The sequence below is a fragment of the Orbicella franksi genome, chromosome 2 (genome assembly GCF_964199315.1).
Source record: "Orbicella franksi chromosome 2, jaOrbFran1.1, whole genome shotgun sequence".
NCBI classification, from domain to species: Eukaryota; Metazoa; Cnidaria; class Anthozoa; order Scleractinia; family Merulinidae; genus Orbicella; species Orbicella franksi.
Genome location: NC_138146.1, coordinates 39,340,957 through 39,356,804, shown reverse-complemented (window position 1 = coordinate 39,356,804; position 15,848 = coordinate 39,340,957). Strand labels below are relative to the sequence as shown.

General features: G+C 37.4%; 1 long non-coding RNA gene across 3 annotated transcripts; it reads right to left on the bottom strand.

Annotated features, from left to right (window-relative positions):
- Window positions 1-6,547: 6,547 nt before the first annotated feature.
- On the bottom strand, window positions 6,548-13,516 carry LOC145479854 (uncharacterized). 3 transcript variants are annotated; one of them, XR_014048464.1, is made up of 3 exons: window positions 9,142-13,516; window positions 8,190-8,281; window positions 6,548-7,230 (listed from the first exon to the last, which is right to left on the bottom strand). It is a non-coding gene; the product is annotated as an uncharacterized LOC145479854 (long non-coding RNA). The 3 variants fall into 3 exon arrangements; XR_014048465.1 differs by having other exon boundaries at window positions 6,548-8,918; XR_014048466.1 differs by having other exon boundaries at window positions 6,548-8,267.
- Between the last annotated feature and the right edge of the window lie 2,332 nt (window positions 13,517-15,848).

The window sequence follows — 15,848 nt, the reverse complement described above, 5'->3', positions numbered from 1 at the left end:
GTACGCGTCAGACTTTCCTTTCAAAAACTTTTGCAAACACACCAAACAAGCAGAAACAATAAGAAACCATCAAAACAGGTTTTGGTTTTGATTCGCCATTGTCTGAGAAACTCACAAATTAACTCGATACCAGAGTAGAGAGTTTCTTGCTATATTCTTAAGTCAAAACAAACGAAAAAACATACGCGTAAGCTTTCAACTACTGCGAGCAGATCTTATTATCCATTCCCAGCGGGAGATTGAAGTCTTGTTTTCGACCCTGAAAAGCCCACCTTTTCCGTTAGCTCAGAGCGTAAAACTACATATAAGCGCCCTGGTTCGTATTCCCTGCCTTATTCCCTACCTACGCTGTGAAAAATACGCAAGATAATCCCCAAAGGTCTTTCAACTCCCACCATTTGATCACGCGACGTGACAACATCCACGCAAGAGCCCTCGACATGTGCGTGGATCCGCGCGGATATATGACGTTAGGATGGCGCAATTTGTTCTAAAAATAGAAAAATTGTCCCATATCATAGGTGCGCGCGGATCCCAAGACTTACGGTCTCCGTCCCCGATTATGGCTCCTGCCGTAATTTAGTCACCAAACAAATACGACGAGCCGCCGACATCCCCCGCAGACTCTCTTTACAAACCAAAGATGTCAACAAACCTAAACGTATACCATTTATAACTACCTTCAGTCCATCACTTCCTCACATCTCTAACATCATCAAAAAACATTACAATTCGTTGCTCTCTTCTAACCGCTGCAAAAATGTTTTTCAGAATTTGCCTGTTGTAGCCTTCAGACGCTCCCCTAACCTTCGTGACTTACTAGTAACAGCTAAACTCTCTTCTAACTCTTCTAATCCCCAACTCCCCTCTGCTTCTTTCCGTTGTGGCAAAAACTGTGCTACTTGTCCCTACATTTCTCACGGACATACCACATATACCTTCTTTTCTACCGGGGAAACGCGCCCCATACTGAAAATCTAACCTGCCCTGTGACACTAAAAACCTCATCTACATGATTCAATGTAACCGCTGTAATTTGCAATACATAGGAGAGACGAAACGACGATTAAAAGACCGATTTAATGAACACCGCCGTACCATAGATAACCCTAACAACAAATCTAAACCTACTACAGCCCCCGAACATTTCCTGTCCTCTCCTAACCACACTGCTAACGACATGCAATTAATCCCCATCGAAAATATCTTTTCGAACCGAAACTCTATCCGCAAGGCCAGGGAAGCTTTTTAATTCAAAAAGGCAGAACAATTGATCCTGATGGTCTGAACATCCGCGAAGAAACATATTAATTGCTTCCATTTGTTTTCTTTTATTATGTTCTTTTATTATGTTCTTTTATCATGTTATTTTATTTTACCGTATGCTTATCTTCAATTTACACTGTCAATTACTTTTACTTATTTCTGGTATTACGTAAATATCGGCTACATAAAAACACGTCCCAATGTAAAATTTTCACTGTATCTGAAGAAGGCTGGTTTGGCCCCGGGGGGGGGGTTTGGCCAGCCGAAATATAGTACACCTTCAAAAAATCATCCTACGTTGTGTCGGTTTTTGCTTTTGTATTCTTCATTTGGACTTTCCCTCGCACCCACTGACTGTCCCTGGCTCACCGAGGATAATTGCCTCAACTTGGGGCGAAAGTTAGGACGGTCAGGTTTCTTCTAGCCCCTGAAGATTTGTTTACAAACCTCTGTGCCAGGGACATATTTTTCTTCCGCGAGTTATTTCAAACTTCTATACCGTGAGGTTTCTCAGTTGTCTCTCTCCCAAGCTCCTCGTGGCTTTGGCGCTCGTTATCGCGGCTTCGCCGCTTTCTTAGTGCGCTCAAATTGCTTAAAAATCGCCAAGCTACGCAGGCTATACTTTTATCAGCAGTCAGCTATCAAAACAGCTCAAGTGTTCCAGCTATGAAATAAGCTTAACGATTTTCTGTAAATTAATGATTGTTGTAAAATGTATACTGTGTCACGCAACATACAAACTCCTCAAAATCTTTTTGACAACCCTTGTCATATATTTTACATGAAACATGTCCGGTTCGAGTATCACGAGTTGGCTTTAGCCATTTTGATTGTTGTGAGCGCCGCGCATTACATGAATTTTATTTTCCCATTTCTACATTTTATCGCAGTGTGTTTTAAATTCCAGATCTCTAGCGCTATCACTGTTGAAATAAATAAATAATAACTTTAGCTGAATGGCTTGTCTGAGAGAAAACCAAACGAAGATCAAGGTAAGTATCTTTTTTTCGTCCCTTCTTGAGGGACAAACGGACACTTTGACTTGCAATTGATTGCTAGAAAATTTGGTTTAAATGCTCTGACATACACTCTAACGTATCCATGTATAGCCCTGTCTCTTAACAATGTTGAATTTCGATCTCATTAAAAAGTCATGACTTTGCTTGGTTGGAAAAAAACTTTTCAGGAAAGATTTAACTTCGCTGAAAATCGAAAGATGTGTCTAACAACCAGAAAATATTTACTGGTTTTTATTATCCAATTCTATATTCATTATGATCCCCTGAACGTGAGATAGTTCGAACGGAACAAGAAATGAAGAATATAAGAAATTAGATGAAAGATATTCTAAGTCGGTGTGGACTGTTATCGTTGAAATACCTCCCACTCGCCGCATATTGCTGTCACATTCACTTTGGAGATCGTTGAACAACAAACGGCATAAAGAAGCAGATTAAGTACAGGATTGTCAGCACTAGATATCACTGTAGCAGGTGACGTTAGAGGGGGGTATTTCATTTATTTATTTATCGGCCGGTACTATTCCTCGGTTGTATACGAACTGACAGTGAAACATTGTTTTCTAAGCGTTCTAAAAGCGAGATACAGTTGGCAATTTCTAAAGCCAGCTTGATTGATGTTTATAATTTTGTAATTGAAAAAAGAATTGAATAATAAGTAACATAGAGAAAATGTCGAGTCAAAAACAAAAGATACCATTTAAAATGCAACATTGTTTTTTTTTATTCATTGGAATATCCAATTTTCCCTTTCCGTATACGTTAAAGAAAAGCTTTTCTGTATCTCTGATAGCAAAATATGTTCGTTTGTTTATGCTTCGTCTCAGTAAATATTTATAATGTATTTCTTATCCTTATAGGAAAGGCACTCATAAATGGAAAGATAAGTTTACTTATTGATAAATAGGAAGAATTGTTTACCAGTCCTTATTTGGGATTGGCCGGAGTAACTAAAGAGTCTGCAGTGACGTCAGACAGTAAATGTTGTTAGGCAGTTAAAGTAATCAGTTCTGACTTGAAGACTCTTCTGTCATCTATCAGACTAGTTTGAGCCAAAATTTCACGGCAAAATGAAGTCAGCAAAACTTCAAGTACTTTTCATCAGCTTTGCCTGCATCGTTTCTAAAGGTAAGATTCTAATTTTAAAAGAAAGAACTCTTTCCAGACTAGTTGCATTTTGCATCGGACCAGCTATAACTAATTTGGAAATCTTTCAACTCTCAGGTCCAAAAACAACAAATTATTGGTGGTTAGTTGTGTTAAAAGAAACATTATGAATTTTAGACAAGAAATATGTTTCGTGTCTGAAGGACGCCAAACACACATGGCAACGTTTTTCTTTTTGTTTAATTAAGTTGCAGCTTCATGGAAGACATAACTTTTTTACCGCTCACAAAAACAAATGATCAAAATCGAGATAATAATTTTCTTCGATTCAGGAGATTTAGAAACAATCAAGAAAGGATGATCCTCTCTTGAAATAATCAATAAAGACGTCACTAGGATCTGTCAGTTCTCTGACATCTCTTCTGTTGAATGATTTCTATGTTAAATATGTCCCTCTCCTACATAAAACGCTTTGCTCTCGTTATGTTAAAATGTCCACATTAAAAATACGAATTCAACGGCGCGGCGAAGCAAATGTTTTAAAAATGTTCGTTACAACATGGTACCTCATCTCACAACAAAAATTTCGCGATCCTCTTTAGACTGATGCAAAAAGTGGTGAAATAACAAAAAGGTTTATCTGTTCACTGTTTCAGTAGCTTGCACAACAGGCAATTTTCGCCTGCGGGGTTCGTATTTGCATTCATAATCGAGATTCGTATTTTGTATACGTTCTGCCAAAAAAGCGACAAAAATATTAAACAAGCGATGTAAGGTACTCCTGGTGCTCTTTCCGATTCTCTGAACTCACATTCCGATTAACTGATGACAAAAACCCCTCTGAAATTTCTTTAAACAATTAATCAAAAGAATAACTGATATATAGTATATATAGTTTGCATGTGAACACCTGTCAATAGATATGTTATTTAGGGCTGAAAGAAACTAATTGTCTCACTAGACTTTATTGCACCACAGAAAAGAGCTAATAAACACTAACCGCAGCAAAATTTGGGAAATGACACGGGACATTCGCCTTGTTTACCCAAACACAGTGTGCCCTGAGGTGATATGGTAGTATAGCAGGAGAAACTATGAGGCCAGTATATATAAACGAAAGATCGATGCAACGCGGGAAGTAAACAACAGCGGAAGATGCTACGAGGGCAGTAAATAACAGCGAAAGATGAAAACTCCAGCAAACGATGCCTTAAATTAATTTTTTTTCTCCTATCAGTAGCCTTAAGTCGCCAAAGGCCGCCATAAGTTTCATATTGTTCATGCAGAGTGGCTAAAATATCATGATCAACAGCAGGTGTTGTTTAACTTTTTAACTATGAGTGCCATTCATATTCTAGTACACAATGTTGTTATGATTTAGCAGTTGTTTGGAAATTAAACAGTCAGACATCTGTCCGCAGTTTACACACAAAATAAAACATTGTTCAAGAAATATACTGATCAAATTAGCAAGCTCGCTTCGGCCATTCTTACATTAAAGATATCGTAAGTTATTCTTTTCAGCAATCTGGGTTTTGTTTATAGGGCGTTTTCACTGTCATGCAGTAAAAAATAAAATCAAAAACCATTCGGTGGATAAGGTCAAGAAATTGTGATATTATAGAAGATAAATAAAGAAGACAGTTCTGCAAGTTCAAGGTGTGTGCGTTATCTCAAAGTTGAGATATTCGTCAAAATGTTCCGCGCAGATTTACAGAGCCTACAATCCCGGACAAAAGAGTTGGGACACGAAGTACGTTCTCCCTTCCCCCCACTTTCAATGTTGATAATCAGGTGATTTTTTTCCCTTTTTGTAGGAAAAAACGCGATATTTTCCAACATTGATCAGGGGGAAGGGGGATACGTGATACAGCTTAAGTGTCCCAACTACTTTTGGCCGGGATTGTCTAAAAGAGATATGCGAGGAATTTTCCAATGAAGGTAACGCCAGCGATTGTCATGGCGTCACGATATTTTAGAATTCGATTTCGGCTCAATGACGTACACTTTGTTTCTGGAAATTGGACAGAAGTTTTCTACTTTAATCTAGATTAAGGCTCGGTGCAGATATTCGTTGAATATAACTTGTAACCGCCTGTAGCAAAACGAAATTTGCGACTTGCTTCAAGCAAAATGGCATTTAAGGGAACGTTAGAACTCGTTTCCATTATTTAAGACATTTTCCAGGATTATCAATTCGCAAAGTAGCAGATCTTTGTGTTGTTCAACGAAATAGTGTTAAATAAATTGACTTAAACCCAATGAAATGCTCATCCGCGTACAGTGATCAGATATATAACCATTACACGTGACACGATAACTTCCCGGTTCCATGTGTTTTATTAACGCGCACGAATAACCACAACGGTTAACCACAACGGTTAACCATTTGAAAGTCTGCGTTTTGCAACCTAACCTTCCCTGTTCTTCCCAATTGGCAGAAGGTTCAAAAATTTCTCACTTGACATTATTTGAAATGCAGGATGGAAGCAATTTGGTGGCAAAATAGTCGAGTTTGACACTTGAAATATGGTTAACCGTTTGCCGGAGACAATAAGTTAACTACGTAACTACCTTTCTATTTCAATTGAACGGTTAACCATATAAACCTTCACGGCACGAAAAATCGCCTTTACCGCGCGTCAAATGCGTTGTTAAAGGTTTTGTAAAGGTCGCCTTTGCACGCTTTTGACGATCTGTGACGCGAATCAAAGATCATCTGTGAATAAACCTTTACCACCAAATCAAAGGCGTGAAAGGCCGTTTTTACTCGCCTGTGAACGCCTGTGTTTTTAGGGTTAAAGGTGATCCTTTGATACGCCTTTGCGCACTGTCGAAGGCGGGTCAAAAGTGTAATCAAATTTGTCTGCGATTCAAGTCAAAGGTTTGCTAAAGATGTGGTCGAAGATGGCTGTGACGCAGGCCAAAGGTTTGTCAACGGTGCTCCGCGCGTTCCGCGCTCGCGCTCCTCTTTCGCGATTCGCGACCGTTGATCACGTTTCGCGCGATCCACATCTTATACGCATTTCTCTGCCCTCTACACTAGCTCTGTAGCACCGCATACGAAGGATGCAATCATATCCGTACTCTTGTTTTATGTCTGACAAGTTTTGAAGATTATGTCAGCTTTAATAAGGTTATTTTGTACCAAAACTCTTGACAAATGATTTTAGGAAAATAAATATACTCAACTTAATTCATCTCAGTTTTAATTTTTCTTTCCCGTTTTTATCAAGAGTAAATACCTTCAAGTACCTTACCTAAATGTTTTGGGCTTCAGATTTCAAAAAGCCACGTTGCAGGCTTGGTTTCAAACTACACGTAATGCGACTGATCATGAGGAAAACATTGTTCTATCTATCGTGAAAACAACAGTCAACATATTTTCCATGGTATAAAGCGCATTTATCTAATATTGAAGTACTATGGCTAAATTCTCAGTTCCTTAAATTTACCAGACCAGACTAGACAATAGAGAGGATGACCGCAAAATTTCGTGAAAGATATGGCAAACTTTGCACAAAAGTCAACTAGTGTAAAAGCCTCCTTTCCAGATGGCACGTACAGTCCGTTGCATGGAACTCCTAATGTTTTGGCAATTCTCCTTTTCTGCTGCTTGCACTTGCTAATACTTGCATTATCAGTGGAATGGAGTACAGTGTTTTCCACTTCTTTCTCATCAAAGTGGTTAAACTGCCTTGTTGGGGTCAATGCCAACTGAATCCCCATGCTTTCTAGGGAAGACACATTTTGACAAAGTCTAAGGCGTTGACGAAATTAATCAGTGCATCTTCACTGGATAAGTCCATCCTGTCAACCATTGCTTGTCCGCATTTGTCTAAACAGAAGCAAACAGACAAAAACGTTGGAAATGAATATTAAGGGTGAATCTTGGCATTCTATTCCTTAAAGTTAACCCATGGTTTTTGCTAATATCACATTAATAAAACGTGACCAATCAGATCATTACTCCTCCTCCGAATAGTTTGTGCTTCTGTCAATAGCAAATATGTATTTAATGTTACCGCAGATTTGGAATTTTAATCTTAAACTCAGTCCACTAACAAAAGAACGGTGAAAATAGTCTTGTCTGTAGTCCATAAACATATTTTCGCTCACGTGGTTGGTCTAAACGCATCACGTGAACGAATATGCCCCAGGTAAAACCGGGCAAAATATGAGTAATATTCCTCATTTTCAAAAGATCAAGTGTGTTGCATAATATACTTGACTGAGGATAATTAACACAATAGCTCCATATTTTGACTTTAAAAATATGTAAGGATATATGTCTTTGGCATTATGTGCTCCTCAAAGCTCACAGTTTTCCTTGAGCTTTGCTCTAAGAAAACTGTTTGCTAATCTGGGAACTGGTACTGTCTGTGGACAAATATTTTCATCAGAGTGCATAACACTTTTCAGAGAAATGCATGAGTCAAGGATAGAAGAGGGGACTCAATTGGTAGCCTTTTTTTTTTTGTATTTCTCTCCATTCTACTTAGAGATTTGGTCACACAGATATGTCATTAAGAGCCAGTTTAACATGCTAATTTCACCGGCTGAACAAGGGCTTATCCCCAGCTAGAATTTCATAAGAGAACGAAGACTTGGGGTCATTTTAAAAGTGCACAGCTTGGCACAAATAAACAAAAAGCTTAAAGCCAGTTTACCAGTCCATCTGTCTGCCTGTCTCTTACAGACATCTCACAACAAAGATCTTTTATGGTTGCAAAATAGCAATCTAAAAAACCAACAAATCTGACATAAACTGTGACAAGAAATGAGGAATACACACACCTTTGGGAATATTGCTGTTCCTGTGTAATTTCCACAGATCTCTTCATGATCAGTAGTGTTATCTTTTTCCTTATTTTCCTTGTAGATCATATGTGAAAAGGAGCATATAAACATATCAACAGTTAGCAACTACTTGTACACTTTTTTTCCACTGAAAAAAATTCCTGAAATTAAATAATTTAACATGAGACATGCCTGCATGGAATCGCATAGCTGTTGCATTCATTGAAACAAAAATCCAGTGCAAGATGATGAATACAACCACTATGACTCCCAGCAGCCGCATCTCATAGAGGGAAATGGCCATTATCCAGACAAATTTGCCAACAAAATTTTAAATTGAGAAAAGCAAATGAAGGTCTTTGTCAATTACTTTTACTAAGTTATTATCAAATCCTCTACACCTTAAATTCTCTACTGATCCCATCAATAGTTATGAGTTAATCATATTATTAATTTTGCTTGAAAAAATTTGGTTTGGAAACCTGATGGCCAAACCAAAACAGTTGATATTGCAGACAACCACACAAAATTTAGATGCAAAACTCAGCTTTTACCAATCAAAAACCAACATTTCCTGAGACTGGGTTGCAAACTTTGATTCATTTACCAAAAAGATTCCCATCCCTCGCATGTTTTCAACAACATTTTAATTTCTTAATTTTCGTCCAGGTGAGCCAGTTGATGTATTTGTCCCATAAGAAAGACAACATTTCCTCACTCAATGTCCTTAAATGAACCAAAAAGAAACAACTTTTTTTCACAGAGTGATGAGACTATAATAAAAATGATCAATTAAAATAATATTAATAAATTATAGCAGGTTTTTTAAATTATTTATATACTTTCTTTGCTGGAAAAAGATATAAAAAGTTGTGGCTGAAGAAGTTATAAGATGGTCTATGCTACAAAATACAGAAATAACAAATGAATATTCCAGCCTTTTACTTACCAAAATGTTGTGATGTTTGCACACTTTGGAGCACTGCATGATTAAACTGCATCTGAGTTGACTATGAACTACAGAGTTGCATATTGTATCCTCTCCCAATTTATTCTGTTAAGGTCTTCAGTTCTCCTAGAATGGTTAGCTGAAGGATAAAAACAACATTCATAAGCAAATTTCCACTAGTCAGTTTTTAATTGGCATTTAATTGTCTACTGCTCAAAAGACCAAGACATGAAACTCTAAAACTATTGGTACTGTCCAGAGATGTCACGTAATAATATTATTACGAGGTCAGCTTTTTAATTTGCAACTAATGGCAAGTTTGATTTTTATCAAACATTGTAACAATTTCACCCACTAAAGATAAGCTGGATTATGTGTACTAACGACATCCATGGTCGAGTGTCGATCGACACCCTTGATCGATACTCTCAATCGACACTTGATCAACACCTGATCGATACTCAATCGACCCTCCATCGATACTCAATCTACATTTCTATTACTCAGTTTTGCAAATGTCACAGGGTAGGTGCATTTGATCACCTGGTATGACACCATTCTTAGCCCAGGAGACAGTTCAAAATGTCAAATGCCTGGAAAGTTCGTGGCGGATGGCCAGGAGATAGTGGAGTTCCAAATGACTGATCCATAAGCCAGATACAACAAATATCAAAACATATTTTTACTACAGTTGCTACTGATCTCGCAAACTGATTGTCATCACAGCGGTCAAAATTTGTTGTGGACTCACTCGGCTGTGTTTCACGAGTCCACAACATTTTGGCCACTGTGATGATGCGTATCATTGTCAATAAGAGAGCAGACCACGCTAAACCACATTCGATTTGTTAAATTCACACCAGTGAAGTCATTTATCAACATCAATGAACAAACATCATCATAATTTCAACTGTGGCAACAAAGAGAGCTTTTTTCAATAGAATGGTAACTAGAGACAAAAGCAAAAACTTATCCATAGATTAAATTTTCAGAATTAATATAATAATTAAGTCAGGTCGAGATGGTTTGTCATGCATGGCTGACAGAGTTTTTCCTTCAATGCAAATTTCCTTTACATTTACATGAGCTTTCTTTCAAGGGAATTGCTTAAGCTCAGAAATTACCAGAGGCATTGTGCACAACAATTTATACGAAGATAGGGTTAAGTTTAAGCTTAATTATTAAGTTACGTTTATTTCAAGCCCTGATCATGCTAAAATCTATGCTATGACGGACACTTCAATTTAATGCACAAGACTTGACTGAGTAAGGAAAAAATATTACCTTTGTCAACTTTTGTAAATAAGTATATGTGAATTGAAAATAAAGTCTTGTCTTTTCTTAACGAAGAGCTTTGCCGATGAACTGAGATTCAGTCAAGTGCAATTAATCTTCGACCAAAATGTTTTCGTCGAGGATCTGTCCTACTATGAATATACGCAATTCATAGCTCTTTATTCCTTTGTGTAGCCATTGCTGCGTTTAATTTACCTTTTCAACTCCGTTATTCTCTGAACATTGAAAACAAATGAACGAAATTGAAAGACTTACGGCCTTTCCTGGTCCAAAACACAATGAAAATTTCACCAGATCCGCCATAATGAAGCTAAAATAAATTTGCATCATTTCTGTTTCGCTCGAATCAACCAGCCCTCTAAAGACGTAGACAAGGTCATATTTTTCAGTGTAGGAAATAGAAACATCCTTTTCAAACACAACACATTGTGCAAAGTTGGATTTTACGGGCACACAAGTGGGCCGTTTGCCCCTCGAGAGGCAACAGAAGGTCATGCCACGGACTCACCAATCGTCTGCCATAGAAGGTCATTTAGAAAGATGACTTTACGTTTCTTAGTGCCTACCCAGGTAAAACTTGCCATTGTATGCTGTTTCTTTTTAGTAGCGCTCGTTAGCTGTACCTGCGAGGCGGTACAACATACTCATAAATTAATGGAACAAGCCAATTAACTTCAACGTGGAAGAAACAAAGAATACAGTACAGGGAACTGCTCCGAAAAATTTTGAACTGAAAAAGTTCGGACGCTTTTTGGCCGAGAGAGAAAAACTATGCATGCATTGTTTATGCACTGATTGTGGGTCTCTGGAAACGCAAAAACATGGCGACAGCGATAACAGAACAAATCATGTATGTATCTCGCATGATAAAAGTGGGTTTACAAGAGAACCCTTTTCGCATTTAGATAATAATTTTGCATGACAAGCTCCTTTAATAAATTTTATGTTTAAAGTATTGCGCAATCTGACCCTGTTTCGGAAGCTTGCAAATTATTGGACGAGGTTGAGCAATTACTTATTATTTTTTATTGTGTCGAAAGCAGAAGCAAATTTTTGATTTGAAAGAAAAACAGAAATCACGGTATTTTTTGATAACAATGATCTCGTTCTCTAAACGCTACCTTGTCGCCAAAAGGTCCATTACTCCGAACCTACTAGAGCCGCGAAGAATCTAAAAGGAAGGCCAGGGCTTTTCTTGTCTTCTCAGCATCGTGATCCGCCCCATTCTTTACTCGGTTTGGGTCGTGACGTCACGTTAACTGGCAAATAGAAACACGTGACAGACAGTCACCGGGTTTCAATACATTGATAGCATTGCGCAAGAGCAGACTTTGAAGCAAACGGCACATCATACGGTTCAAGGAGTGTGTTATACGTATGCAGGTATTTGCCAATGAGAATAACATACTCTGAATAAAACATTCTTGTCAAATTAGAAATGTCTTGTAGTATTATAGGCCTATATCTTCAGGCGAGTTATTTTTTTCTCTTTCTTTTAATAATTAATGACAACACATGACCCGGGTGGAAATGCCACTGATCTAAAATTTTAGGATCCTCCGCGAAATCAAGAGTTATGGACGGGCCGGAAAGTCATGTATTTATACCAAAGAGGTGACGGAAGTAATAAGTGCATTTGTGAACTGAATAAGATGGGTTATCCTGAACGATCAGTAAATTTAAAGGTATTTTCCCTTAACCAAGGTGAAAATGCTTTCTTTATTAACGTAATTCTAGTCTTGGTCTTTACAACACAGCTATCTAATAACATCCAAAATGATAAGATCATCTAATAGTATAAAAAAACAGCCTCATCAACATTTCAAAACTGTGTGGTTATAATAAGAAGATTAAAATGATCTAAAATTATTCAGCTTAAAATTAATTCACAACACAAATCCATCGGCAACTGAATGTTTTTGTATTCAGCAAATAGATTTCATGTTGCCGTGCGTCTGTTCAGTAACAGATCACAAATGACGTCAAAATAAGGTGAGAACAAAAAAAGCTGGCACATAGCCGAATTTCTTACCACATTTTAAAGTCTTCTCTGCCGGATCAGTTGCTGAACAAACGAACGGCAACATGGAGTCTATTTGTTTTACATAATAAAGAAACAAAGCAAGATGTTAATGACGTCATCTGTCCGTCCGTCATCCGTCTGTCATTAATAAGTAGGAACGAATCAAAATGCGGGAATAATTCGTCATAGGATATTTGCTCATATACCATGATGGCTAAGCCGGTGGAAACTTTTTTACTTTATAATCTAATGATCTGTATACAATACTTTATTCAAGGGATACAAATAATGTGTTAAAAAATACATCTTGAAAGGGAAATCGTGAGCCGGGTTAGCCATATACGTGACAATTCCAATAAATAAAAGCGTAAATGACATATACAATCTAACAACTATTTACAAGCCATAATAAAATGCAATATCAATTAGTTTTCAGGTTAAAATTGTAAAACATATTCACATACTAAACTAAGAAATATTCAAAAAAATACTTAACGTTCATAAAGGTCTTCGGTCTTGGTCTAAACAGAGTCAGTGATTCAGCGTGTACAACTTCACTAGAGAGACAATTCCATGCATTGTTTATCCGGACGAAGAACGAATTCTTATAGCAGTTTAGGTTGGCTTCTTTTACTTAAAGTTTATAGCTGTAGCTGGCTCTAGTCCGAGTATTCTTTGAAAACCCCCAAACCTTTTCCTCATTACGTTTTGCTCTCAGAGTTGGTAATAGCAGAAGATAAACATCTGTTTATATTATTGCTTTCACACAAACGCGGCAATTTGTCATAAAAAAAGCTTGATAATAATTCTAATTCTTTTTCTCAACAGATTTATTTTTTCATTGGCTCTCAGTGATAACAGTTTTTGTGATAAACCAACACACAGTAGGTGGCGCCAGGCAATCCACAATATCCCAATGTTTAATTACACTCTGAGCCTGGGGCTAAACAGACATACGTCTGAATTGAATGTTATTATATCAAATATGTTTCTAGAATCCTCAGGGAGAAAAAAACTAACCTTTATGAAAACCGGGAAGCTCATTTTTCTGTTTTTCTTGAAATGAAGCTTGCAAAACTTTTTATGCTGATTTTGAACTATGCTTGGATCTTCTCTCAAGGTAGGGACCGGAGTTTTACTGTAACACTTAAATAATTAAGAAGAGCTGGCCATGAAAGACTGAAAATTAGAACTGGCCACCGACAATACAAAGTACATGTAATAAATAAGCTAAAACCAGATCTTTAGGGTTGAGATTAAACAACGAAAAGTATAAAACCAATTACATTGACAGAAACTGAGTCATCTCCGTTTAACTGTGAAAATGTGACTCTCGCATGGACATGCAGAATAGCCTGCGGTTTAAGCGAGATTTGCGAGAAGAGATAAACCATTGATAAAAAAAACTTAAGTCCTATTAGGATTCTATCACCCTTCATCGAGCGAGAAAAACCTATTTGCGAAAAAGTCGCGTTCAATATGAAGAGCATATACATTGAGTGCAGAACCCGCGCGGCTCGAACCTTAGTCGTTGCCGACAAAGGCTTTTGAACTATTTTACTTACCTGATTGGATCAAGCAGAGGATAAACCTACAGCTGACATGTAAAATTATTGAATTTATCGTTGTCAAAAGTGACATTTCTTACACCGCGATAAAAGCGATGAAGTTGATTGGATCGAGAATTGCAGCTGAAAACAAGATAAATTATATAGTGTCGAAAATTTCGAGTCAAAATAAAGTTATCTCTTCAGTTTACTATCGCTACTAACCTGGTCGACTTGGATTCGAGTACTCCTTAGTTGACAGCATTAAGACGAAGTTTAGTCTACGTAGGACAGAATAAATTAAAACTTTCATTTCGGTTATTTTTCATCTGAGAGCAATCTAGTTCTCAGAAACCAGCTTAATGTTCACCTATTATGATCACCGTGGATTTAAGGCATTATTTTAGGTTAACCAATATCTTAGGAAACGGTTTTTTTCATACTTCCGTTTCGTTGTAATTTTCATATTAGCAATATTGCTCACTTAGAATGAAACGGCTACCAGGAATCTGCATGGAAAGTACAAATTGAACGAAACTAAACATGACAACTTAAGATATGAAGTTCTCATTCTGAAACTTGCAGTGAATTTAATGACGACCGCCTTCATGCGACAAACCCAAGTCCAAGATGGCTATTAATTTAAGACCGGCAACTAACTAATTTTAATTTGTCAGCTTCATTCGTGACTGTAAAATTTCCGATCCATGGAACCATGCTTAACGATATAGTTATATCTTAAATATTTATTTATGTATTTATATCTTAAATATGTGTATATATAAATAAATGATGTAGTGTTTTTTATTATTTTTAAATTTTATTGTAGATTTTTAATACTTGTATAGTTTTAGGTTATTTATTGTTGTAATGCGCTTTTGACCACCTGGTATGTTAAAAGGCGCACTATAAATCAATAAATTATTATTATTATACTTAACGATATCAACGGTTTAAAAAATGTCAAATGTTGTTGTTTATCGTGGTCAATGTGCTTAGCTGCTCCTATTCTCAAGCATGCTACTTATAAATTGAAAGAAACGAATATTTCAAATAGACATTACAGGTTTAATCAAAAATCCCAACTTGTGGGAGGTAGACCAGTTGACTGTTTACAAGCATGACCGCCGAGAAAATGCAAACTGAGCTAGGGTGGAAATTAGCCAGTGAGCAGGCTCACCTTGAAGCCACTCGCGAACGAAGCGCACGCGAGTCGGTGAGCTAAGCGATCCAGCGGCGAGGAGTCTGGTGCGTACGTGCTAAGAAATGATCAGGACAGGCTCACTTTTCTCGGGGCTTCGGTGTGCGCACGCACGTGTACTCCCCAAACGTCAGCCTGTTCGCAGGCTAACCGAGAAACAACTCTAGCTTAGTGGTTTGAGAACGTAACGCTTACTGTGCTCAGAAAAGCTGGAGAAAAAAAAATAAGGACATGTCGGAGATTTATCACTGTCGTATTCGTCACGTGTCTCTTGTGTTGATTTATTATTTTTTTGAATTCGTAGTCTCTTACGGGAAACAGCTCGGTTCACCTATTACTAACTACGGATAGACAGAGCTGAAAGAATCCATCAGTATCATTATTTCATATTATTTGGCTTTTATTCGGCTCTCAGACTTTAAACGCAAGCTTGGCTGACAGCGGTCCAACCCTTATGTCCGCATAGTTTCTTTAATACGCCAAACGCAATTGCGTAATGTTGCGATAACCATCAATCACTTTGAAAATCCTGGAGAATAATTGGAAGCCGTTCGAATTTAAGCGACAAAGCACTTCAGGCGGCACGAACATTGGAAAAATGACAGCAATCAGTAAAAGTCATCTATAACAAATATCATTA